General features: G+C 41.8%; 1 protein-coding gene across 2 annotated transcripts in view; it reads left to right on the top strand.

The window, feature by feature from the left end:
* The first annotated feature begins 2,267 nt into the window (after positions 1-2,267).
* PLD1 (phospholipase D1) overlaps positions 2,268-25,285 on the top strand; it is a 176,356-nt gene continuing 153,338 nt past the window's right edge. For both annotated transcript variants that reach the window (XM_015236431.3, XM_006200801.4), the window contains exon 1: positions 2,268-2,516. The gene's annotated coding sequence lies outside the window, so the exon portion shown is untranslated. The remainder of the gene's footprint in view (positions 2,517-25,285) is intronic.

Below are 25,285 nucleotides of genomic sequence, written 5' to 3'. Positions count from 1 at the left end.
AAAATAGTGTTTATCATTATAGATTATTGAAGAAATGCTGATTAAACCAAGATACGATTTTGCCATCACATTTTCAAATTATAGGCAAGATAATATATAATATTGAAAGGTATTTTTGCAGCATCTCACAGAGCTTCAAAAATGTTTATAAACATTGATCCAGTAGCTCCACATATAGGACACTTATCTAAAAGTTAGAGTTTAAATCTCAACAAAGATTGGTATCCAGTGTTCATTCCAGAATGACTTAAAAATTTCTAAGAAGTCTGGAAACATCCTAAAAGCCATCAATAGGTGAATAATTAGAATATTCTTCAACCACTAAATATTTTCTAAATTAGTGACAGTAAAAAATGCTCAATTTATAAATATTCAGTGACATAAACAAGATGTTAAATTGTTTGTATAGCGTGGTGTTAATTTTGTAACAAATCTTTATGTATAGAAAACAAATAAAAAGGAAAAATAACAAAATATTAACAATGGGTGTGGGTGTAGGGGGTAGACTATAGATACTTTTAATTAAATATTCTTTTCTGTAGTCTTCAAAATCTTGTATTTTTAAAACATAAATTTAAAAATTATAAAAATGGGCATGTATTACTGTTATACTGAAAAGAAAAGATAAAAACGAAAGAGGATTTAGAATACCACTTGATTGATAAAAACGTCAAATGTGTATCCAGATGGATATACAACAGGATTTCATAGTCATTTTTTCTTGACATTTCTGAAGATATGGAAGGTTTGGAAAAACACCAGCAATCAGCAAATCTTTCAGGAAAATAGACATAATTACATACAGAATCATACTGTATCTAAAACTCATCTTTGACTGTCCATAGCTCAAGTTTATCTCTAAACAACATATGGCCTTTTTCTATTTTATTCCTCTAGCTCAGGGAGGCAGAAATTCAGTTGCTATGAGGCCCGTAAATAATTTTATTTCTAACTATAGTTACTAGAAAGATCTATTGTTGCAGGTCAGTGCCAAATGTTTTAATGATGACACTTAGGAATTTGGGACACAATTTTATAGGCTGCTGCTTCTTAATCAAAAGTGTTGTAATTTCCAAATACAAGCTTGTAAGAGTGCATTACTTGTGTGTATAATACTTATCAAATCATCTGTGACTAATAAAACTTGAGAAAGAATGGGAAAAAAGGGTATTCAGCCTCTCAGTAACATGCTTGTCTTACACTTGCCAAACTCCTCTTAGGCAAAACTGCTCAGAGGGCCGTATGTTTAACTGTAAAAATCTGTCAGTATCATAGGATTCAAAAGACATCAATCATTTCTGTCAACAAGGAGAGTGAAGGCTGTGTGACTTCTCTTATCATCTGGAAAAGATGAGCTCAAGAGGGAAAAAATGTAGTGCAGGGAGGGGTGAGTAACTATAGGTTACAGGAAAACTGAGTTCCAGGCTGTAATTTCACTCCTCCCTTCCTCTGAACTGGATTGCATTCCATATAGTTTCACGTATGCAGCAAGACATTATGAAACTCGGCCTGTCTGGGCTGTGCAACATCCACTGAGTGCTTTAAAGCGGCCATCGTCATTAACATTTTGGGGTATGTGGAGGCGATGCCTTCCTTCGGCTTTGGCGGAACACAATATTGTGTAATGAGGTCGGAGTTGGCTTACATTCAAAGCTATATTCCAAAAGGGCTGCTATTCAAGCCACATGGCAACTGGTTCTTTTTCTATTAAGACTGTATTCTAAGTGGACATCAAAATTGCTGTGTTGGGGCAGTTCTACGGGCGGAATGGGAATTTTCCATGTTTTACTCCTGATTTATTATTTTATACTAAGATTTCTGAATTATACCCAGCTTGAGCTTGAAAGACATCAAGACACGAGTTCCGATCGCCTGTGTTCTTGGTTGGGTGACCTTAAGCTGGTTACTTCACTCTTCTGAGTCTCGGTTTCCTTGCTTGTACATTAGTGATAACGCAAACGCCAGAGTTGGAAGCAGGCTTATAGATGACGTCAACAAAGCTCCTACTTCTTAACTGAGTCACGTAGGGCAAGTTATTTCACTTTTTGATCCTGTTTTTAACCTGTAAAATAGGCCAATCATGGCTATCAGCTGCGATAGACGAAGGTTAGACAACATAGGCAAAGCTCCTACAACAGCGCCTGGCAATTTGGCTACTCAAGGGTACCTGATAGTAAAAACACTAGTGAACGTTCCCTTGGTTGATGCGGTTGAGTTTGAAACTTCGGGGGAAGAGAGGATCAGAAACAGGGATCAGGAGAGAGGCCCAGCCGCCCGAGCCCTCGTGCCCAGCGCGGGCCGCCAACCTGCGCCGCGACGCACTCGGACCGGCACCGCCTCGCCCCACCCCTGCCAGGCCGGCGCGAATCCGCGGGCCGAGTTCCGGGCGGCGGCGCGGTCCCCACTCTGGCCCTCCCTCCTTCCCTCCTCCCGCGCCTCCAGCGGTGCCAGCTGCGCCCGAGCTCCAAGACGCCAGCGCCAGCGCGCAGGCTCCCGCGGCCGCCCTCGCTCCACAGGTAGGAGCCGCGCCGCGGCCGCCCTCGCTCCTCAGGTAGGAGCCGCGCCGCGGTCGGGGCGCGCACAGCTCCCGCGGGGGCGCGCATAGCTCCCGCGGGCGCCCGGTTTCCGCTGCGCTCGCCCTCCGCCCCTCCTCCCGTCGGCTGCGGGCAGCTGGCCGCTCCCCGCCCAACTTGGACGGGACCTTGGCAGTGGCGTCCGCGGCGGGCGCCAGCGCCATGAGGCCTCGCGGGACCGGCCTCCCTGGCAGCCCCTAGGGGCCTCCTGCGCACGCCTTCGTCCCAGTTCCTGCAGAGTCGACGCTGACGACTTGCGCGCGCACTTCTGCCAAGGGCCCGCGGCTGCCCGGAGCGCAGGGCCGCGCTGGCTCCAGCCCAAGTTGGAGGCGTCCTCTGCAGGATGCACCTGTCTGCCCCACCGCTGGGCCCCCAGTGCAGTGTGTCTGGTGTCGCCGGGTCATCTCGCGCTCCCAAGTTCGCATCCCCTGTGGGATGACCGGGATGGCTGGCGCGATGGGACCAGCATCCCGGACCAACCAGGAAGTGCGGCATTCCGAGAGGCTTAGAGCCCAGCCTGCCAGATGCACGGTCTCTGGCTTGTGGCCACACAGCTGCTCGCTGTGGCGCCCAAGAGGTGATGACGCCGGGGTAGGGCAGGGGACGAGGGGGCAAGGAGCTGGGCGTGTGTAAAGGGACTTGTTTTTTTCGCTCTAGCTCAAGGTATTTGGGACTTAGGTCTCAGATCCAAGAGCACGATGCTCCAAGCCTTCTTGGCCTTGAATAGGATTTTGTGACGCCCTTCAGAACTGCCCATGTAGAATCAGTCCAGAACAGAACTGCCGCCACGCCTGTATTTGCTCCTTCTCTTAGTCTCGTATTATTGCCTTCTTTACTTCCTCTGTGAAGAAATAAAGGCAAGTAGATTCTTAAAGACCACAAGGATTTCTGCATTTGATTATCTCTAGGTCTTCCCCCAGAATGAGGAGTTCCCTTAACTTTATCTGCCAAGCCTGCCAGTTTCAGCTGAGATCGCCCTTTGGGGGCTTTCCTGGGGCTTTTGGGAGGCCAGGTACCCAGAGATCTCTGTGCTGCGTTAACTGGCTAGTTAATGGTGCAGTGAGAGTGTAAAGAATGAAGAGAATCTTTAACTTGAACTGTTAACAGACACCACTTTTTCACACTGCCTGTTTGAGTAGGGTTTCTGTCAATATAAAATGTTTTGTGGTAACATACATACAGGTGAATTGTGCACAGGCTTTTAGCTTATATTCGTACACAGCCTTTAAATATTGTTTGAGGATCTTTCCACTAATTGTCTGAGCTCACAGTCTGTCTTCACAGGATCTAGTATCATTCACAATCAATATAAAACATGTGAGTTAAGGCTTTGAGGAAGATGTGTCTTTACTATGTTTGTCCCTGATGTGATAATATTTGTCAACCATGGTGAGAAGTGCTGTAAAGCATTCATTTAGGCTTGTTGATTCACTTATAACTGGGTAGCAGGGGACCCTGCTCCTTGGAAACTGTCTGATTACTAAGTGTTTCTTTTATTGTTGTTGTTATAAAATTCATTTACCTTCAATTCTTACAGGATTTTTAAAAAGTTATTTTATCCCATTCTATTTTTATTGTGGTAAAATACACATAGTATACAAAATTTGCCATTTTAACCATTGTTCAACATCTAGTTCAGTGTCATTAAGTACTTTCACATCGATGTGCACCATCACCACTATCCCTCCACAAAACTCTTTTAGTCTTTCTTTTAGGGTTTTAATAATTATTTTAAAGATAATGATTATGATGCAAGCGTTAGTTTTCTCATTAAGCAAGGTTTGAGTTCCTTCTCATAGCTTTAGAGAAATTCACTTTTAGAGAAGAAGGAAGCTGTAGCCAGACTGTGTTCAGTAAATCTTATATCCATCAGGAAAGGTCTAGTACGTTACTATATGAAGATAAGCTTGTGAGCTACTTAAATTTGTATAGAAAGGTACTGTGAGGTGTAGTTGGCAAGAAGGAGAAACAGGTAAGGGAGTTGTTCTTTCCTCCCCTGAATACCTAACAGAAAAATGAAATACTTTGTCTCCTTAGCAGTGCAGTAGTGTGTTTCTAAATTATGCTTGAGCTCAAGTTGTGGCAGTTTTTTAGAAACTAAAAGCAATTTTGGTCAACCTAGCTGCTGGGTGAGCAGATTCCCTTCCATGCCAGGTGTTTACTAAAGATTGATGGTAGAGGACCGATCGAGGTAGAGGTAAAATACAGCCCTTTAAACTCGCAGTTAGTGTGAGTCATAGTGTCCACGAGAGAGGCTGTGGCTGTGCCAGGCCTTGCTTTATGTTTACAATCCTTTAAGTCTTAGCACCACAAAATAAAATGTATTCTCTCACCAGGGTGTGGATAAATGTTGTTCAGGGTTAAAATGAGAAACTCACAACCTACATTTCCCATAAGCCTGTGACATTTCTGGTTAGAAAAGGAATGGTACAAATCTGAGTGTTAGTTTCCCTAAATTCAAAGTGCAGAGTAAAATCTGGATCCCAGATGTTTTAGTGCTGGGTTATTAAACAACAGTGTATGGTATGTTTCATAGTGTCACAGTTATTTTTTTCCTTTGTGCTGTGAAACTTGCTTAATTTTTGAATTATTGAACAAACATTCTGCAACAGAATAAAATGATTTGCTTATTTAATCAACGCTTAAACATGCTTACTGTGTGCCAGGCACTATTCCAAGCATTTTACAAACATAAACACGTTTTATTCTCAAAACAACCCTGTGACGTAGGTAATAGTCCTACCATCCCATTTTATAGATAAAATAATTGAGGCACAGTGGGCGGCAGAGCTGGGGTTCCATCCCAGGCATCCTGAAACCAGGGTTTTGGCACTGCTATCTCACCAGAAAAATATAACCCATGATTTCCCCCTCCTAACAAATGAACTTTTTTCATCTTGTTATATTCCTAGCTTGTCTTCGTCCTCAGGGATAAATAATTTGACATAATTGTAATCAAAGCACAACTCAATTAGTTGAACTCTCTGATTTTTCAGTAGAGGAGATTAAAATGGAGTGTGGTTGTGTCCAGCTCTGAGAGCGATGGGGCAGGGTCCTGGAGACCCTCTACTGGATCAAATCTTACCTCTTGATTGTGAGGAGGTTGGGACAGGGATTCCGGGAGGGTCTGGGGAGGCCACGATGTGTATTGGGGGGCAATAATTGCCAATTGGGGAAGATACTTCAGTATTTTAATAATCATTATAACCATCCCAGAGCTAATCTGCTAAATAAAGGCCTGGGTTATGTCGGGGCGGATGGAGCCGAAGCTTGTGACCCACTGTGGGCCCTGAAAAGTCTTGGCTGCTTAGGACTCCAGAATCCCAGATTCCTTCCCCAGTTGCTGGCGATGCCTATGACCTCAGGCTCCCCTCTGCATAAGAGGAATATTTTATTCTGTATTCAATCTTTTTTTTTTTTTGAGCTTTTTGGACCTAGAGTTGGGAACCTTCTTTTTTTTTTTTTTTTTTTTTTTTTTTTACATTTTTATTGATTCATAATCATTTTACAGTGTTGTGTCAAATTCCAGTGTTCAGTACAATTTTTCAGTCATACATGGACATATACACACTCATTGTCACATTTTTTTCTCTGTGATTTATCATAACATTTTGTGTATATTTCCCTGTGCTATACAGTGTAATCTTGTTTATCTGTTCTACAATTTTGAAATCCCAGTCTATCCCTTCCCACCCTCTACCCCCCCCCCCGGTAACCACAAGTCTGTATTTTCTGAAAGCCTCTGACGCACAAAAGAAAATCAGCCAAAAGCAACATGGAAATAAAAATAATTTTGTTTGGTCGGTTCTTTTGTTGAGAGAGAGAGAGACTTCTAAGGCCATAAGCTGACAAACTTTATATTAAGATCAGGAAAATAAAAGTTTAGTATTCAACAGTGATCTTTTTCAAAGTAGGCTTTTACCGACAGTAAGTACATTTGGATGAAGGAGAATAAGGAATAAACATGGGAAAACAAAGGCAGTGGAAAGGGAGGGAGAAACCAGTGCAGAGAATGGAGCCAGCACAGAAGACAGGGTGCTGACACCGTTGTCAGTTCTTTACACAAGCCTGCGCTTCCGTGTGGTTCATCTTAATAATGTCCTTTGAAATGTCAAACGTAGTGGAAAAATAGCTCTCCTTTGGTTTATCTTAGAGTGATTATTTATTTATGATTATTTTATTGAGGTAACACTGGTTCATAACACTATGTAAGTTTTGTGTGTACAGCATAGTATTTCTACTACTGTGTACACGACAGCCACCAAAATTTAGTTTCCATCTGTCACAGTACAGTTGACTCCCTTTACCCATTTCACCCCCTCCGTCTACCCCCCCAACCTGGCCCTTCCCCTCTGCTAACCACTGCATTGTTCTCTATCAATGTGTTTGGTTTGGTTAGTTTGTTCTTTTTTTAGGGGGGGGCTTTTTTTGTTTATTTTTGTTTGTTTTTTCTATTCCACCTATGAGTGAAATCATACAGTATTTGTTTCTCTCCATCTGACTTCTTTCACTTAGCATAATATTATCAAGGTCATCAAGATATTAATCCTTTATCAAATATATGATTTGCAACTATCTTCTTCCATTTGGTAGGTAAGTTGTCTTTTCAATTTGTTGATGTTTTCCTTTGCTGTGCAAAAGCTTTTTAGTTTGATGTAGTCCCACTTGTTTATTTTTATTTGTTTTGTGCAAATGGCAAGATCTCATCTATTTTATGGCTGAGTAATATTCCATTGTATATACCACATCTTCTTTACCCATTCATTTATTGATGGGCACTTAGGTTGTTTCCATATCTTGGCTATTATAAATAATGCTGCAATGAACATAGGGGTGCAGATATATTTTTGAATTAGTATTTTTGTATTCTTTGGAGAAATAGCCAGAAATGGGATAGCTGGGTGATATGGTAGTTCTATTCTTAATTTTTTGAGGAATCACCATACTGTTTTCCATAGTGGCTGCACCAGTTTATATTCCCATCAACAGTGCCTGAGGCTTCCGTTTTCTCCACATCCTTGCCAACGCTTGTTATTTCTTGCCTTTTTGATAAGAGCCAGTCTAACAGGCATGAGGTGATAGCTCATTGTGGTTTTGATTTGGGTTTCCCTAATAATTAGTGATATCAAACATCTTTTAATGTGCCTGTGGCCATCTGTATGTCTCCTTTGGGAAAACGTTTAATCATCTTCTCTGCATGTTTTTAGATTGCGTTGTTTGTTTGTTTGTTTGTTTTTTGATGTTGAGTTGTATGTGTTCTTTATATATTTTGGATATTATCCCCTTACCAAATATATGATTTGCAAATATCTCCTCCCATTCAGTAGGTAGGTTGTGTTTTTGATTTGTTGATGGTTTTCTTTGCTGTGCAGAAGCTTTGTAGTTTAATATAGTCCCACTTGTTTATTTTTGCTTTTATTTCCCTTGCCTGAGGAGACATATCCAGAAAGACATTGCTAAGATGGTTGTTAGAGAGCATTCTGCCAATGTTTTCTTCTAGGAGTTTCATGATTTCAGGTCTCTTTCAGGCCTTTATCTTGAATGTTTTGAAGCAACATCCTAATGTTGCTTGAAACCATTGCTAAGCAACGAAGCATGTGGACAAGAAGATACAAGGCAACTCTCAGCCCTTGCTAGGGATCGTCATACCAGCCTAGTCTGTTTTTGTTGACACTACTTTTATATGAATGGGTTTTGTATATAGTATGATATTAGAACACTGGGCTTGCAATTATTTTATCACCTGTCTTCCCCGTGAGAAGTCACAGATTGTGGTTTTGTCATTTTTGTGTCTCCACTGCCCAGTAGGTGTGAGCTGAATCAAAGGATGCATTTAACAAATCAAGGAAGATGGTGTGATTCATTTCATTATGTAGGTATTTCCAGAAAAGAAGGTTTTTAGGGTTAATGTATTATTTATTATGTATTCTGCTGTGCTGTTTAACTATTTTTACAAATAAATCTGTAGATGGGGAGTGGACGTTCTGTGGCATTTTGGACTGGCAGCTGTACTCATTTTACTGGCCTTTTTCTGCAGTATTCTCTACCCAAGTTCTGATGAAGGAGTTGTTTGAAATAAGGAGATTAGGGAGATAGCAGTGGATTGAAATGGGGGTTCCATGGCTTGGAGCAGGAAAAGACTTCCAGATGTATGGGGGAGCAGTGGTATAAATGTGCGGAATCCAAAGTGGGAAATTTGATAAAAGGGACTAAGAGTAGGAAAAAAATGAAGATGAGGTTTGATATTGTTTTTAAATCTCATCGTTATCTCCACTTTGGAGTAAAAACATAAGCTCAAGTAAGGGTACAGGATTTGGAGATGAAGTATATTTTTGGTACTAACATGATTGTGATGTCAAAAAGATTTAAAAATTAAAAAGGCCCCGTGCTTATATAGTAGGTCCTTGTTGTTTATCTGTTTTATATATAGTAGTGTGTATCTGTTCATCCCAAACTCCTACTTTATCCCTCCCTGTCTTCCCCTTTGGTAACTATAAGTTTATTTTCTATGTCTGTGAGTCTATTTCTGTTTTGTAAATAAGTTTATTGGTATCTTTTTTTAGATTCCATATATAAATCATATCACAGGAAAAACAAAAAACAAAAACTAAAAAGGTGGGGGAATCGAGCCCAAGGAATCCTAAGGAAAAAAAGCACCTGGTAGGATATTGTAGCTGGTAAATATTTCAGTGTTAGAAACTTGGAGCAAAGATTTTTAACCCTAACCCTCATTTCCAGTCTGAAGCACAAGCTGCCACTGACTTGGCTGGAAGCAGGGTGATGGGGCAGTGATGGAGTGAAGCAGGTGTTTGGCAGGCAAGTAAGGTAAATAGCAGTAAGGCACAGGTGAGCCCCACAAGTTCCTCACTGGGAGGAATAGTGGCTGCAAGCCTTGGCCGAGGAGCCTGAGAGCTTGGATTCAGGTCCTGAGCACTTTAGCACCATGTGGCCTGAGATGAGTAACTTCAAAAATCCTCTCTGCCCTTGGTTTCCCTATCTGTAAAATGGGGGTAAAAACAGTACCTATCTCATAGGATTCTTGTGAGGACTACAGGAAACAATGCCTGTAAAGTGTTTAGCATGGAGCCTGGAACACAGAAATGACACATAAATGTTAGATTCCCCTCTTTCACACATCGCCCTCCCTGCTGCACCCCAAACCCAGCAAGTGTGATATCCATAAATAGCCAAGCAAACTGGGATTGCTGCTAGAGGAGATATGGGCATGGGGACGTGGGGGGATTTGGACCAGGGAGAAATGAATCTTGCCCGGGAGGACTTCTGGAGTGAGAATGGCATTCCATGAGACTCCAGCGATGAGAAGCAGTAGGAAGACTTCTGGCAACAGAGCTGGTTACAACTGGAGGGAGTGGACTGTATGCCTTTGAAAATCATACCTTTAGGGCATATGTTTTGACATGAGCTAGAAAATTTGATTTTTCTTAATTTATAAGCATAGCTTGGCATTTAGTAGGAGAAATATGATTCATTGCTCTTTACCAATGTGTGTATGTACAGAGGTATTTTTTTATTCTTATTTTTTATTGAAGTGTTGTCTGTTTACAATGCTAGTTTCTGGTGTACAACAAAGCGATTCAGTTATACATATACATACATACATACATACATATGTATTTTTTCAATTTCTTTTCCATTATGGCTCGTTACAAGAAATTGAATATAGTCCCTGTGCTATACAGTAGGCCCATGTTGTTTACCTGTTTTATATATAATAATGTGTGTCTGTCAATCCCAAATGCCTAGTCTATCCCCCTCTTCTCCCCTGGTAACCATAGTTTGTTTTCTATGTTCGTGAGTTAGAGGTGTATTTTTAAAATGTATTTAGAACTAAGAATAGAGTGCACTCTCAAGGTAAAAGTGGGCTCTCTCGTGCTGTGATGGAAAAACACCCCTCCTGTCACATTCTTCAGGGTCATACTAAGTGGGAGGAGGGCATCGCTGGCACCACCAGCTTTATAGGGGTGTGGGTAAGACATGTCCGCATAAATCATGGACGGACGTGTAGATGCTGTGTCAGTAACCTAGGCCAGCAGTGCTGACACTGTACGAAAAAAATTGTAGTTACTTTTCCCAACCCCTGTCTCCAAGAACTGCTTTTCTGATTGAGTTCTTCTGTGAAATCCCAGGATGTAAAACACCCCAAAGCAGAGCTATTCTTTTTAATTTACTTATTTTGTTTTATTTTGGGGGAGAGGTAATTAGGTTTTTATTTATTTATCTTTAATGGAGGTACTGGGGATTGAACCCGGGACCCCGTGCATGTTAGGCACTCACTCTACCACTGAGCTACACCCTCCCCCACAGTGCTGTTCTTCTTGCCGATTCCTAGATGGGGCCAGTAGCCAGCTGCTCCCTCCCGCCTCCTCTCCCTGCCTGCCTCCTGGCACCAGCTGCCCCTCAGCTGCTGGCACCATGGGGCTCCCGGGGACAGATATGAAGAAACTACTGTAGCCTCATTGCAGGGAAGACAAGACTAAGACTCGAAGAGAAAAAGGGAAGGAAAGGCGTGGACTGTTTTTTTAAAGCTTTTGGCCAGTGGTGTGCTGGGACTGGCTCATACTGAGAGCAGATTTTTAAACTTTTGGGAATTTCATGAGCCAATCATTAAACATGCCATTATGAAAAATCAAATTGCTTCAGTTTAGATTTTAAACTTACATTAAATATATCAGATTGCAAACAAAAGTAATCTCTCCTAAATTTGGAGATGTGGTTGAAGGGAAGGGAAAACACCTAGTTATGCCATGTTCTTAACTGTCTTTCCTATTACTTGGTACAGTGTTGTTTGGTTTCATACATTTTTAAGAAAATGTCAACTGCATTCACTTTAATCCTTGATGCTGTTTGTTTGTAGAGATAGGATTCTTCAGACTCAGCTCCCCCTCCAGGAAGAGCTCGCCTCCTCCTCACTCCCGATGATGGCGATTCTAAGGTCTGCCTGAACAGAATCACCGGGGAATCACTTACATTTAGATTCCCAGGTTCTGCTGCAGACCTACCAGTTGGGATCCTTGGGGTGGGGAGACTCAGTGCAGCAGCCTGTAAGTTCCCTTGGGACTTTGACGGTCGCCCAGTGCCTCCTCCTGGGGTCCTTGCTGCCCAGCCCTGGGCCTCATGTGCCCTGGATGGTGTCAAGTCACTGGGGCTACTAGGCCCTGGCCACATTGCATAGGAGCCTGGATTTTTATGTTTGGCCTCAAATTCTCTTCTTGTGAAACAGCTTTCAGAGGCTGACTCTGCCCCATGAACCCGTTCCTTATGCGAGGGCCGGATTCCCCACGTTCAGTTCTGTTGGGCCTAGATCGCCACCTAAGGAGAAAGCTGTGCGTGGTGCCTGCACTCTAGTGGGGGAGTTGGCTGTGCTGGGTTTATTCCCACATCAGCCTCAGTTTTCTCCTTTCTGAGCTGTGGTGGCCTGTGTCTGGGGATTGTCAGGAGGGTTCTGTTTTGGAGTGCACTAACTCGTTCCCATTTTGGGGCCTTTGCATTGTGTCCTTCCCTCTCCTGGAACACCCATCTCCTGAGTTTTTGCATGAATTGCCTCCTTTTGACATTTGAGACAGTGATAAAAAGTTCAAAAGTCACCTCTCTAGAAAGTCTTTCCTCGACTGTCAAATCGGCCTCCCCTACAGTCCGCCTTGCTTTGCCCACAGCCTCTTCATCCTAGCCTTTTACTGTGGGTGATGTTCACTTATCACCTATTACTATCTGAATTCTTTGTGTCTTCTTTTCTTGAATATTGAGTTTTCTTGATGAGAACTTGAGCTCCATGAGAGCTGGGGCTTTCCTGGCACGCAGTAGGTGCTCACTAATGACTTGTTAAATGAAGGCCTCTCCAAACTGCTATGTAAGTAGATGATGTTAGTGTGAACCCTGGGTTCCCAAGTGAGTCATCTGTTTTCCTAATCATTCTTTCCTGACCCCGCGATGTTACCTTCATGACAGTGACTCATTGCTGAAATATCGCTGCCATTTGGAACAGAGGCCACTCTCAACTGATGGGAAGCAAAATCTGTAGCTGTTTATGTGAATGTTACCTTCAACTTCAGAGAGCGTCCAAGGGCTTGATTTAGTCATACCCATTTGTTCTGTGGGTGGTTGATCTGTGATAAAGTAGATCAATTAAACATGAAGGTGATGTAAAATAAACCTGACCGATTTGGGGAAACTCCTGTGTCTCCCCTTTCCTGAGTTCTACCAGGGGCGGTTTCGGGGGGAGTGATGCGGGTGAGAGGGTGTGCATCACTCACCTCAAGACACCAGGAGGCCAGAAAGGCACGCTGGAGGTGCTAGCCCGGTCTGATCTCGCAGGCAACAGACTTGAGTAATGAGGGAGTAATTTTTGCAGATCTACTGCCAAGGAAGGCCAGTAGGACCGGCAGTGGAAGCCCTCATCCTGTGTTTGCAACAGTGCTGCTCGTGCTGGTATTGGAGAGTTTATCAGGCAGAGTCTTTGATGCCAAGGGAGTGCTCACATGGGCTTGTGCGTCTAACATGTGGTTCTGCCCGCGTAGAGCTCGAGGCCTAATGCAGTCAGCTGAAGGCCAGGCTACGTGGTGCAGTCCAGTCCTGCCAGGCTGCCTGAAATGGGCTGGTGTTTTGTTATGAAAGCATGTCCCAGTTTTTCATGATAGTGATTTTCAAATCACTCTGGGTTTCAGGGGCAAGCTAGGATCGGAGCAGAAGCTGGAGTCAGAGACGTAGAGAGCAGAGCTCTGGTACTTCTCTAAACCCCACTTTGAACAAAAGCATCTCATTAAAAACATGGTTTTGTGTAGTTACCTTTTTAAAAATTAACTTTTTGTTTCAGATTTGTAGAGAAGTTGCAAAGATAGTATATACATGGGAAAACTGTGGTTTCCTCCCTTATTAATATCTTGCACTGGGATGGAACATTTGCTGTAATTAATGAACCAATATTGACGCATTGTTACTGACTAAAGTCCATACTTTATTGCTTGGTTTTTCCCTAATGTCCTTTTTCTAGTCCAAGATCCCATCCAGGATCCCATGTTGTCGTGTCTCCTTGGGCTCCTCTTAGCTATGCTAGTTTCTCAGATTTTCCATATTTTTGATGACCTTCACTGTTTGAAGGGGTACTGGTTAGGTACCCCCATAGGTATTTTGTAGAATGTCCCTCAGTTAGAATTTTTATGATGTTTTCCTCATGAGTTGACTGGGGTCATGGGCTTTGAGAGGAAGACCACAGTGGTGGTCTCATCTCATCATATAGAGGCACACACTAGCAACGTGGCTTCCTCCTGAGGTTGACTTTGGTCAGTTGGCTGAGGGAGTGTCTGGAGGGTTGCACCATTGTGAAGTTCCTCTTTCTCCCCTTCTCACAGTGTCCTCTTTGGAAGGAGCTCACTGCACAGCCCATACTGTTGAGATGGGGAGTTATGACCCACCTCCTAGAGGGGGACAAGTAGCTACATAAATGATTTAGAACTCTTCTTCGTGGCAGGTTTGTCTTTTCATCCCCACTTATTTATTTATTCAATTATTTATTCATATCAGTATGGACCCATGGATATTCATCTTAAACTTTGGGTTATAATCCAGTGTCATTATTATTATATCATATATTTATTATTATTATATCATTAATATATAATATTATTTACTTATATTTGGCTTTTTAAAGATTTTATTCAAATCAAAATGTTCTGATGTTTTAAAATGTTAGATAACTATTGTTTACATATATATTTTATCTTTCCCTCTATTTTTTCCTTTAAATATCCTATTTATGCATTTATTCATTGGGGAGAATAAAAATCAAATTGCCACTCATGATTTTATCATGTTTTAAAAAATTTTTTGCAGGAGTAAAGTTAAGACATAAATATTTAAGTTTTGGGGGTGGTAATGGTCTGTTTACTGAGGTTGCACTCAGTACTTTCAGTTATTGCTGAGCTCACCTGTACGGAGATTTATAGTCATCTGTCTTACTGAAACAACCTAGAAAGTGTAATAATACGTGGGGTTTAGGAATAATTTTTATCCTTTTTTTTTTTTCAGATTTTTCTTAAACAGAAACACTGAAAATCCTGCTCAATGTACTGTTCTTCTAATTCTGGAAGAATGGTAGACTTGTTGTAGGAATCCCCACATCAGCTTCCATGCTTTCTGTCTTCTATACCGAATCTCCGATGTGCAGTTTTTTCCTTTACTACAGCATATAATTAAATAAACTGTATGTAAACATATATTTCACCTCTTTTTAATGCATCTAAAAATCTAACCTATAGCAGATCCCAATCTGCTTATTGAACTGGCTTAAAATAGAGGAAAAAAATCCTGAAAAGATTTCATTCCCTTTATTCTCTTAATGTTTTAGATTTTCTCTTGTATTTCACTAGTTAATTTTGTTCTAAAATCCTGTGCTTTTCCGTGTTCTTGTTTCTTTGCCAGTTCACACACCAGAAATACTTTAGGGAGTGGTTTTAGTCACAAGCAGTTTCCTTTTTTTTTTTTTTTTTAAATCAAAGTTGTGGGTAGACAATTATACTTGGAGACCAGATGACCTGGCCATTTGGGCCAGTAGAGTGCTCCTGAATCAGGCGTGGGTTAGTGGCTTAGTGTGCGGTGGGTCCCCATGCAGCCCTAGTGCTAGAACTCAGTCCTCCTGTAAGGAGTGTGAGACCCATCCCTGCATGACTGACTCCATAAATGGCAAAGTAAATTCAGGCCTATGGGTCAGTTCCCAAGAAGATCAGGTAATGTGCTTAGAGCTGGACCTTGAGCTCTGGCTAGGTAAGTATGAAGAATTTACTATTGCATTCAAATAAATGATAGCAATATTCATTTAGAACATGTTAAGAAGTCATTGTATTGCACAGTAATTAAGCACAAGTTAAGCGTGAAGGATAAGCACCTCACTTAATTGACTGTAATGAGGATTATTTTAAGACTACCAGAGCAAGCATTCCATTTTCCTTCTCTCTTATCAAACCAGTACCTATATCGACACCACCTCCTGATTCCATCCAGGATTTTTTTTTCTCACTTTATTTGTTTATTCGCTAAGTCATAGATCCTTAATCTGATGACTTCTGTACAGAAAAAGTTTCCTTACACCTTGATTGCCTAGGGCCAAAGACTCAGGAGGGCTGTGAACTTTGTCCACTACTTAAAACGACCATTGAGCAAGAATGACTGGAAATGATGAATTTCTCTTTGTTGTCATGGCTCACAAACCAAGCTGGGTCTGGGGCAGGGAGAGAGAGACAGTTTCAGATAAGACCTTGGCTTCTTTGGCCTTGGGATCCTCTTCACCACAACCCCAGAGCTGACGTGGAGCAAGAGAAGTGGCATAGCTCTGAGGGAGAGAGGATGGTGACACCCCTCCAGCTGGGGGGAGGCCCCGAATTGGCCTCTGGGCTCACCAGCCACCCTGGAGGTAGCCCTGGGCCATGTTGTTCCCCCAAACAAAGCCTTGGTTTCTTTCAAAGTGAGACCCATTGCTTAATGCTGCAAAAATTGGGGGTTTATTTATTTATTTATTTTAATTTTTTATTGAAGTGTAGTTGATTAACAATGCTAGTTTCAGGTGCACAGCAAAGTGATTCAGTTATACATATACATACATTTTTTTTTCTTATCAGATTCTTTTCCATTACATGTTATTACAAGAAATTGAATATAGTTCCCTGTGCTATACAGTAGGTCCTTGTTTATCTATCTTATATATAGTAACGTGTGTCTGTTAATCCCCAATCCCTAATTTATCCCTCCTCACCCTTTCCCCTTTGGTAACCATAGTTTGTTTTCCATGTCTGTGAGTCTGTTTTTAGTTTGTAAATAGAATTTGTATCTTTTTTTCTTTGTTAGATTCCACATAGGAGTGATATCATATGGTGTTTTTCTTTCTCTTTCTGGCTTACTTCACTTAGAATGACAATCTCCAGCTATAATACAGAGTTATATTAGTAAAGGATATTTAAGTGACCGTAATTCACTGGAAACACCCTCGTCATGTAGTTCTGCATTGCACCCCTCAGCATTTTAATCAGTCTTCTTTGATCTCACCCAACCCCCCCCCATTGCTGACACTACAGCAGTAGGACAGTCATACACAAGGGTAAGGTGATACCTGGACTCGGTGGCCTGACTGCTTTTTCCTCCCCTTGAAAGTTTCTTTAGGTTTCCCATTTTAAGGGTCAGTGATACTTATGTTTATGTATTATTTATCTATCTTTTTACAAATAAGTCATGAAAAAGTGGAAAATGGATTTTACTGTTCACACATGAAAGCCATCACAAAACTTTTTAGGGAAGAATAGCACTGAAGGATTAATAAGCCTCTAAAAATTCTTAAGATTGAGAGAAAAGGAATGAACTTTCAAAAAATTTAGCCGGCTTTGGTCAATTTTGTATCGGAGGCTGCAAATAAATGAGAAATTTAAAACTAATTCACATCAGTACATGCCAGTTTTTTCATATTATTAGGATATTTGCATATGTTTTGGTCAAAAGCTGTTTACTTAGAAAAATGCATTCAAAAGAAATATCCACAATATATATAATATATTTTTAAAAGGACACCCTTCCGAGTTTGCTCCTAAAATCCATTCTGTGAGCAGAATGTACTTGTTGATAGTGAGTCCTGTGAGAAGTTTGAAGAACACAAATTCAGTGACTTACTCAAATTCAGGGACTCATCCTGTAGGATCTTAATCCTGTAGGATTTCTCCTTTCACGCAAACAGGGCCTAAGTAAACCTTCTTGGCCAGCTCAACTAATTCATCATTTTTACGTGACAGGTTGCAAATGGCCTGATTTATTAATTGTACAGTCTGTCATTATTGGGTAATTTAATTCATTTTCTACTCTTTGTAGCTTTTTATGCATGGATTTAAATGACCTGAATTTACTGTTGGAAACTGTGAACGTTGTGCAAAGAACTCTGGTCTGATATTCGGGATAACCTGAGTTCTGATTTTGTGTCTGCTGCTAACTTAGTGTGACCCTGGGCATTTTATTTCCGGAAATTCCACTGATACTCTGTCTGTTTCAGCCATGCCCCTGGAGCTGAGATGAATTAACCTTAGTCCTTGTCACTGCCCTCAGGGGATTTACGGTCTAGTGCAGTGGTTCTCACACTCCACTGTGCATCAGAATCCCCTGGAGGGCTCATCAGAACACAGAGTGCTGGGCTTCACCCTAGAGTTTCTGATTCAGTAGGTCTGGGCTGGGTGGAGAATTTGCATTTCTAACAAGTTCCCAGATGCTGCTGATGCTGCTGGTTTGGGGACCACGATCTGAGAACCACTGACCTAATGGTTTAGCTGACACATCAGTAACCACAATTCAAAGATTAAATGCTGTGGAATAAGTACAAGTAATGTGCAGTGGGAAACAGAGTGTGGAGGAGTGGGTCAAAAGATTAATGAACAGCTGGAGAGCTGAGAAGCCCTAATGGAAGAGGGAGAGGTTAAGCAGGATCTTGTCAAGTGGATAAAGCCTTGACAGGTAGGGCATTTGAGGGGATGGCCCACCCCAGTCTCCTGATGGGAGGGAGAGTGCAGAATGTGTGTGGGAGTAGGGGTATGCTTTAGCTAGGTGGACTGGAGGGTTGATGCGGGGGAAGGCACAACCAGAAACAGATAGAATTGAGAGCGAGAGAGCTGGAAAGTTAACAAGTTCTTGGTTTTTGGATTTTGGTGGCAAGGAAACAGCATGATCAGAGCTGCGTGTAAGAAGGGCAACTCTGGCATTGTGATGGGTGGCGTGGGAAGAGAAAGAGTGATTTCAGGAGAGCCCGTTAGGAATTATTGGGGCAGCCCAACCCACAAGCAAGAAGAGTATGAAGATGGGAAGGATGTCACTGTGGGATGAATCTGGCAGAAGCCACAGGTTTGGTAGTTGATTGGTTGCTGGGGATGAGGGAGATGGAAAGGTCAAGAGAGACAGAGAATTCAAGTCTGAGTTGTTGGGGAAGAACGAGGGGGCTGGATCTCTCAGGGAAAATACACTGGATAAGACCTTTGTTTCTCGAGGAGGGGACTGGATCAGATGCCCTTAAAGGTCTCTTTTTGTATGATTATAATCAATGTTTTGAGGGCTGTTGATTGTCTGAAATAGTACAGAATATATCTGTACCAGAAATAAATGGCTTATATATAACAGGTACTCATGTATTTGTTGATCAGTTGATCTGGGTTAATCATTAGCTTTAAAATATTTACATTTGTAGATAGCTTTCTTTTTAAGCTTTTCTTCATTTCACTTATAGTTTTCTTAGTGTGTCGACTTGCTCTTCCTCCATGCATATGAACATTTTTTGGATTTGTGTTCTATGTGTATATTTTTTAAAAGTATAACAAATATTTTAAACCTTCTGGACTCATTCTTCCATTATAATAAGCACACATGTATTTGTATATTTGTCTTTCCCACTGGATTACAAACTCCTTTTGAGTAAAGAACATCTTTTATTCATTTTTGTCTTCCTCACTGCACTCATCATAAGTGCTCGTATAAAGTGACCAGCAAATGTTTGAGGAATTGGATTGAATCATTGGGTAAAAGTCAATTACTCTTTGCTTCTTTAGAGAGAGACAAAATGGTTTAGGCAATAAAAAGTGATAGTTTAAAGGGAAATGGAAATCCAAGTATTTTGGGAGGCTGAAAGAGGAAACAGTAATCCAGTAGACTTTCAGAACTAGAACAGAGATATTCATGGACATTTCAGGAATCAGAAGCAGAAGCCCATAAAAATGAGAAAAGTTTTCAGCTCTGTCTTAAATTAGCCGTTCCAAACCCTGTGCCAGACGTTCTACTCTGGAACTCAGTTTCTTCATTTGTAAGGTTGTGATTGTAGTAAATTATAGACTTTTACATCTCTCTGCACATCGTTTTGGGGAGAATTTTAAGCAGAGGGACCAGGATGAGGAAAGCACCAGAGATAGGAAAGAGTATGTGTATTCTTTGTGACCAGGGTGTGACCTGCTAGGAAAGGGAGCAGGAAGGGGAGAGAGCAGCCCGGTTTCAGAGGGTGGGGAGCTGCCAAGGTGAGGAGAGTCTTGTGCCAGGTAGTTTATTTGGGAATGCCATCTGGGGAGCAGTAGTGAAGGACCAGAAAGAGCCACAGAGGGAAGGAGACAGAGCCAGTACGAGATAGGGTTTATTGAGTTGGCCCTTGCTCTTAGCAACTGGTTGCTTGTTTCCAAGGGATCTTCTTATGAAATACATCTCAGTGTAGTTCAGCTGGAGAGAAAAAGGGAGAAGCTTTTATTCATGTTCTGGTCCCCCATTGATTAAAGGCAGCCCCACTTTTTCAGACAGGGCATGTCTGACTGCCAGGTGGGTTCCCATGGGCACCTCACGAAACAGCATCAGAGGAGCTTGGGCTCGAGAGGCCCTGCCAGATTGCTCTTGCATAACACTGGATTCTTCATGGAAGTGGCCGCCATTGCAGTGGCGGGGATACGAGGTGAGCTTGAGAGGATTTGAAGTTGTGCATAAAAGGTGGGTGATGCAGGGAGCTACTGGCAGATTTTTAACAAAGGACCCACCTAATCAGATTTATATAATGGTGCACTGGTAAATGTTTAACAACCAGCTCGCCAGAAAAATAAATGTGTGTGTGTGTGTGTGTGTATCAGTAATAAATTTGATATAAAGGGTGTGTAGTACACAATTTACAAATAATGATAAGACAGACAATAAATACTCTTCCTTGTAAAGTCCATATGGCTAATTGATTCTGACAGTTTGTTTTCACTGAACTCCTATATCCATGGCCAACCCATGGACGAGAGAGGATAGTTGATGCTTTCCTGTTAACAGTGTGAAGTAAGATGAAAGTGAAACAATGAAGGCAGATCCTAGAACTTCACTTGCTCATTAAAGCATCTTCTTTATGAGCTGAATAGTACTAGAAGTTTATTTCCTCAACTTTTTGTTTTATTTACAATATAACTACACCATGCATTTTATTAACATTTTCTCCATCACTTTCTTAAGCTTGAATAATCAACAAAACAAAAACCAGGCTAAGATACATAGGGTTTGTCAGTTTCCATATGAAAATATTGCCATTATAGCTGCTTTCAAGTTACAGGGAATTGGGAAGAGATGTGCTGGAGCAAAACATTTTACAGCATTTCTGCATACGGTGAAACAGACCTAAGTAATCCAATAGCATGGATATTACTTGTGTACTGAAGTAATAAAGAAGTCATAATTTTCCAATATTTATTACCTTTGGGCTTAATGTAATTAATTTTGTTATAAATTTATATTATTGTTAATAATTGCTATGTTTAACAGCTATTCATAAAATTTCTGAAAATCTACCAGTCAGTTCTCAGGAGCTGGGACGAGCCAGCCCAGCACACTCCTGGAGTTATAACCAGAAGCTCACTTTGGTTGCGATCTAAAAATGTTTTGAAGGGGAGTGGTCCTGAGGCAGGGAAAAAGTACCCAAGCTATGTTAGGGGTGAAAAGTAGAAGATACACTTAGGAAAGGTCTTTAGATCTTACCAGCATGAAGCTTCAAATGATGTTATTTCACTAGAGAGAGTGCAGATTTCACTGGTTTGTGTTCAAACATGGATGTAGGGCCTTTAATAAAAAGTCTTCTCCAGATATTCTTGGCATCTCTGAGATGGCTTATGTGTGCTTGCAGAGGCTCTCGCCTTTTGGGTTTTGTTGATGGCCATGGGCCAAAGGGATTTGAGGGTGAGACCCCACCCCTGCAATGGCTGCAGTTGTCTTCCTGGAGAATGGGGTCCGTGCCACAGAAGCCATGTGCCAGGTCTTGATTTCCCAAGTTTGCACATCTAGGGGAGGGGGCTTTAGAAGGGTGTTGGAACCTGGCGTGTGCCCCACAGAAGTTAATCTCCAGGAGCTTGAAATTACTGGGATTGTTTCTCCGTGACTCACAGAGGCAAGGGGAAGACAGGCTTCTCCATTTCTTCCTGTGAGTGCTCACTGCAGCGGCTTTGGCCGGTCTGAAGCTGGGCGGGGAAACTGCCCCTCTTGTCTCTCCTGTTTTGGCTCCTGGAAGTCACAGAGGTGTCTCTATCTGAAGTTCCCAGCTCCCCTCGCAGATCAGCCGGTGCAGATGAGTCCCGATGGCCAGAAGCCCCTCTGATCCACGCGCACTTCCAGAGTGTATGTATTTCATCTGAGGGTCATCCAGCCCCTGCTGCTCTTAGTAGAAGAATGGAGATAAAAGGGTGGAAGTGGGCCCTCAGCACGTGGTGGGGCCAGTATCTGAGGCATGGAATGCCGAGGGCGGTGCGTGTGTGGCTGGGCGGTGGGAAGAGGGGAGAGGATGGAGTTGAAGTTTCAGGTAGAGAAGTTTAATCACGTTCAGTTTTGACTTTGATAAAATAGGTGCCTTAGAGACAGTTCATTGTTCTGGGCATTCAGGAGAAAGAGATGAAATGAATGGCGGTGTTGAGAGGAGTGAAGTGGATGAGCTCATGAGTGACTACAAGACACCCCTGACTCCCCGAGGACAGAGAATGAGAGCGAGTGGACAGGGAGACTAGCCAGGGCTCAGAACCTAAAGGAACCCCTGTGTTTAAGAGATGATGTGGGGGGAAGGAGCCCAAGAACCAGACAGACAGAAATGTCCAGGGAAGTCTGAAAGGAAGGAAGTGGCATGAACAAAGGAGCTGAGGCAGGACTGTGGCTTCGACTGGGAACAGTTTGGCCCATTGTGTTTACGCTTATGGTTTCCTAAAGTTTATCTGTTCCGAATTATGATTATGTTAACCTTGCCTCCCTTCCTCCCTCTAATACAAGGAGTCAAGGACTGCAGTATCATAAGTGACTCAGGGATAGGAAGTCATCTGACACTTTTGTACCGTGTTCATACTTTGATCCAGCCTTTGATAATCAGGGTGAGGAGAAAACAAATTTACTTTAAGCTAAAGGTTTTGGAAACGTCAACTTTTTCCTGTTTGATGTTGCCTGCTGTGTTTTCCATATTAATCACTTCATTTTCCCCTTGGAAAATGATTTTTTTTCTCTTGCACAATTGTCAGCTGCCTGGTGTGTCACAGTTTTTCACCATGATATCGGGACACAATAAGAGCTCGAGCTGGTAGGGTTATCACCAAAAGTGATGCCACTCTTGGTGGTTATGTTCACGAACATCCAGAAAGGCCAGTGCTACTGAAGTGAATTACAGGTTTTGAAATGACCATGTGGTTCGCGTTCAGCAAAAAAAATATATACCCCAGACATGTTCAAGGGTTGTTGGTTTGGGAGAAATTTAGATGACTCTGACATGAAAAGACAGAGCCTATCTAAAGAGATAGCAGTGTGAATTTTCTACAGCACAGATCTGTCGAATAAGTGGATTTGGATGTGACCACAGGCCTGCCATGGGAAATTCTATTCCATGGGAATTAAAGTTAGTGGCTTTGAGAAGGCATTTACTGCAGGCTATGAAAACTTTTCTTGTATTCTTTTGTCAAAGCATAGACACATGGAGGCATAAAGATGGGCTTTTCCTGTGATCGTTATCTGCTCTAATCTTCTTAAACGCTAAATGTGGCCCCATGCACGTAACAGTGAAAATAAATACAGCTATTCCTTGTTATATAGCAACTCGGATGTGTTAGTTTATTGCTAAGAAGTAGGAAAACTAGAGAAGACGGTCCTTACATCAGGTAGGTATTGTTTAGCTACAAGTATCAGAGGCCGCCAGATAGTGGCTTTATTTCCCATATTAAAGCAGTCTGGGAGTGGGCTGCTGAGAGCTGGCACAAGAGCAGGAATCAGCAGGCTCTCTTTAGCTGTCCAGTCTGCCACCTCCAGGATGTGGCCCGTGTCCAAGAGGGCTGCTGGAGCTCCAACCATCATGCAATCAGCCCTCTGTCTTCTGCGGGTTCCGCATCCAACACGGATTGAAAAATATTTAGAAAAATTTCCAGAAAGTTCCAAAAAACAAAACTTCAATTTGCCACATACTGGCATCTATTTACATGGTATTTACATTGTATTTGCAACTATTTGCATAGTATTTACATTGTATTAGGTAGTATAAGTAATCTAGAGATGATCTGAAGTAAACAGGAGGATGTGCATAGCTAATATGCAAAGGATACACGATTTTACATAAGGGAATTGAGCTTTGGCAGATACCCACGGTGGTATCCTGGAACCAATCCCACAAAGATTGGGACGACTGTATTTACATGACAGGCAGAGAATGAAGAAGGGAGATGGGCATGCCATTTCCTTTTTAGGAGATCTCAGATTTCTGACACTCCTACTTAGGTCTCACTGGCCAGAGCTTAGGCACAGAGCTGTAACAAATGCCAGCATTGTGTTTAATTCACTCCCTACCTCTAAATTACTACAAATTTCATTTTTTAAAGAATGAATGAATCCACAATCTTCTGTTCTCCTGGCCATAATTGCAAGAGTGAGATTCTTTAGTGTCTTCCTGGACGATTCCATGCCAAGAGGTCTTCCTCTGTGTCTTTGCAGCCGTAATAACTGTAACATCAAGAATCAGCCAGGGTTTACCCTGGAGGCAGAGCTGGTAGTTTATGTAGATTAAGGGATTAATCTATTACGGAATTGGCTTTCTCAGTTGTGGGGCCTGCTAAGAATTCTTGAAATGCGTAGGGCAAGCAGTCAAGAGGAGAATATTATTGGCAGGCTGGAGCAGGAGCTAAAGCTTGGAGTCTCTGAATTCTGGGAGGGCCTAAGCTCTCTTCTAAAGGGCTTTTAACTAATTACATCAGTCCCGCTCAGTATAATTGTACTTCTGACTAATTTAATCCACTGATTAGATCTCTTAATTACATCTGCAGAATCCCTCCACAGTGGTGCTAGATTAGCTTTGATTGACTACCTGAGGAAAGGTGTGTGTGTACTGCACCATGGCTGGTGCCTCCCTTTACTGCAGCTCTCAGGAGTCTATAGCCTTGGTAGTGGTGCCCCTAACTGGAGCCTTGTAAGAAAGGGAATTCTGGGGAATAGGGTGCCGCCAAGCCAAGCTGAGGTATCACAAAGCCATCATGTACTATTATTTAGTTGTCACCTAGAGAGAGAGGGTAAAAACAAATCAGTGTTTCTTCATTCTGATATTCTGGCAGAAGGTGGACTGATGCTCTGATTGGTAGCTAAAATGAGGGCCTGGTATTAATTGTGCATTTTAATTATATTTTTCTGCTTTGTTTTCCTTCTCTGTTTGTCATAGATAGTTAAGGCTGTATTTTTGACATTTTCATTAGGCAAGGAAAGAGCTTTTAGGTGCATCAGTCACTGTGAACTTATCAAAGTTAACAGAACTTAAAATTTGCTTTTAAAACTAATGGTAAGATGTCCAATGTTTTTCTTTCAGTTTTATTGAGGTATAATTGACATACAGCACTGTATACGTTTAAGGTGTACAACATAAAGGCTTGACTTACTTACACCACGAAGTGATTACCACAGTAACTTTGGTGAACATCCATCATCTTGATAGATACACAGTTAAAGAAATAGAAAGACATTTTCTGTGGTGAGAACTCAGGATTTACTCTCTTAACAACTTCCGTATATAACACACAGCAGTGTTAGTTATATTTATCGTGCTGTACAGTACGTCTCTAAGATGTCCATTTTTTAATAGCACAAATGTTTTTTCTCATTTGTGCCTTTTTTTGGGTCTTCTTTATACAGAGATACTAATGGACCCTTTTGTTCTTTATTCAAACCAATAATAGCTTTTG

The sequence above is a fragment of the Vicugna pacos genome, chromosome 1 (genome assembly GCF_048564905.1).
Source record: "Vicugna pacos chromosome 1, VicPac4, whole genome shotgun sequence".
Lineage (NCBI taxonomy): Eukaryota > Metazoa > Chordata > Mammalia > Artiodactyla > Camelidae > Vicugna > Vicugna pacos.
Note: the sequence above shows the minus strand (reverse complement) of the source record. Positions and strands in the feature narration are given on the sequence as shown.